We start from the raw sequence: 2,212 nt of genomic DNA, 5'->3' as shown, positions 1-2,212 counted from the left end.
AAATACACATTAGATTAAATAAAAATAAAAAAGGGTTTTTGATGTTGTGGTGTTTTGCCTCCTGCTTGAGTATTTACCGTCCCCCAACAGAGATTTCGTTGTTGTAAAAAAGCTTATAATCTCCTCAAGCCTAATGGTCTTTTTGCATTATAACTCCCGATAGTAAAATCAGAATGCAAACGTACATCTCTATAAATTATGGAAAATTACCCTAGGTTTTCTTGGGTTTTCTAGGATAAAATACGAAAAGCAAACCCACTTTCATGGTATGGTTTTCCGCAAAGGCTTGTGCAAAAGAGCCTGGTATATATATATATATATATATATATATATATATATATATATATATATATATATATATATATATATATATATATATATATATATATATATATATATATATATATACTATATATATATATATATATATATATAATATATATATATACCCAGGCTCTTTTGCACAAGCCTTTGCGGAAAACCATACCATGAAAGTGGGTTTGCTTTTCGTATTTTATCCTAGAAAACCCAAGAAAACCTAGGGAATTTTCCATAATTTATAGAGATGTACGTTTGCATTCTGATGTTTACTATCGGGAGTTATAATGCACAAAAGACCATTAGGCTTGAGGAGATTATAAGCTTTTCACAACAACGAAATCTCTGCTTGGTGACGGTAAATACTCAAGCAGGAGGCAAAACACCACAACATCAAAAAACCCTTTTCTTAAGAATCTAATTGTGTTACTTTTATCACTTTTCTTGTTCATTTCCTCGCTCCCTTTTTCTTTCACATTTGCATCACTTTCACTTTTACTAATACTTGTTACACTTTCAGAGGTTTGTAAGTCAGTGTCAATCTTCTCATCTGACTCACTGTTTGGGGTGCTTTTCTGGTCCTTTCTACAGAGCTTACCACCCTATCGACTTCACTCTTAGCACTCTCTGAGGCCGTTTCTAGAGCCTCTAATGAAGACTCTCTCTCCCCACTTTCATTGGAATTCTTTCCTTCATTTTTTGGTGGCGTTGCCTCCTCGGTTAGTTCCACATCAAGAAAGTCACATTGTTTAACAGACTGGAATTCAAATAAATATAGTAGTTTAGAACATTGATTATTTTTCACCTAACTATACTGCTGTCTAATAAACAGAGGTTTAGAATATCATTATTTTTCACCCAGAGAAGTTTAGAACATCAATTATTTTTTTACCTAACTATACGGCAATTCTAATAATTTTATATAATATAAAAAATCTATTAATTTGTGGTATAGTACTTACTGGCTGGGCTGGATACAAATCAACTGCAGTTTACTTCATATTGTTCATATACAGAGAAGGGGTTATAGCAGCTGCCAACATCCAACAACTGCAATTTCTCATGCTCTCTGTAAAATAAAAATAAAAATAGTATTTATTATTAATATAACCATCATTTAGTGTAAGTTATGGAACATAATATAAGAAAAAACAAATAAACAAATGACATAGTATTTTTCAATTTCATGCAACATAAAGAAGTATGAAAGCAATACATTACTTCCGAAACAACCATCTGAAGTATCACATTCCGTTTCTAATCCTAGGTATGTCAATTTACGGAGTTCTTTTTGAGTTACACGTGTCATTTCTCCCTTTTGATAATACTGTATTACAGCATTGTAACCCATGTAACACGTGAGGTGTTGATCTGTTGAGAGAAATCAAGTGGGATAATCAAGGCTACAAATTTTTAAAGCACACAAAAATACAATGAGATATTACTTACCTTATGCATCAAATAATTGAAGGATGAAATAAGAGATTCTAAGAACTCAATAAACCATCTAATTACTTGCTGTGTAGATTCCCAGTGGTTAGTGGCAAGATTATGCATTGCACTAGCGTAAGTACGTACACATCCTCATGCTGGATGTGATCCTTCCAAACTTCAGCTTCATCTTCACCTGGGAAAATGCAAATAACTGAGTTTATTCATTATTGCATAAAACAACTGTGCAACTGTATTATTTATTTATATATGTAGATATCCTCCAAAGAGTAAATCTTTGGGGTTTACATAGATGAAGGTTTCAAAATGATTTCAGAGGTTTTAACACTATTACTGAGTGTCATGGAAAGGGTTTTTTGGTGTGCAGATTTGCAAAAGCAGTGTGAAAACAATAATTACCATAATTGAAGCGAGGAGATAAATTTTTAAAAAATCCTTTATT

At 32.1% G+C, this 2,212-nt stretch overlaps 1 pseudogene; it reads right to left on the bottom strand.

Annotated features, from left to right (window-relative positions):
• LOC119583408 overlaps positions 1-1,875 on the bottom strand; it is a 20,312-nt pseudogene extending 18,437 nt beyond the window's left edge.
• Between the last annotated feature and the right edge of the window lie 337 nt (positions 1,876-2,212).

Source organism: Penaeus monodon, chromosome 17 (assembly GCF_015228065.2).
Source record: "Penaeus monodon isolate SGIC_2016 chromosome 17, NSTDA_Pmon_1, whole genome shotgun sequence".
Taxonomy (NCBI): domain Eukaryota; kingdom Metazoa; phylum Arthropoda; class Malacostraca; order Decapoda; family Penaeidae; genus Penaeus; species Penaeus monodon.
The sequence above is the reverse complement of the archived record's forward strand: the minus strand, read 5'-3'. Positions and strand labels throughout refer to the sequence as shown.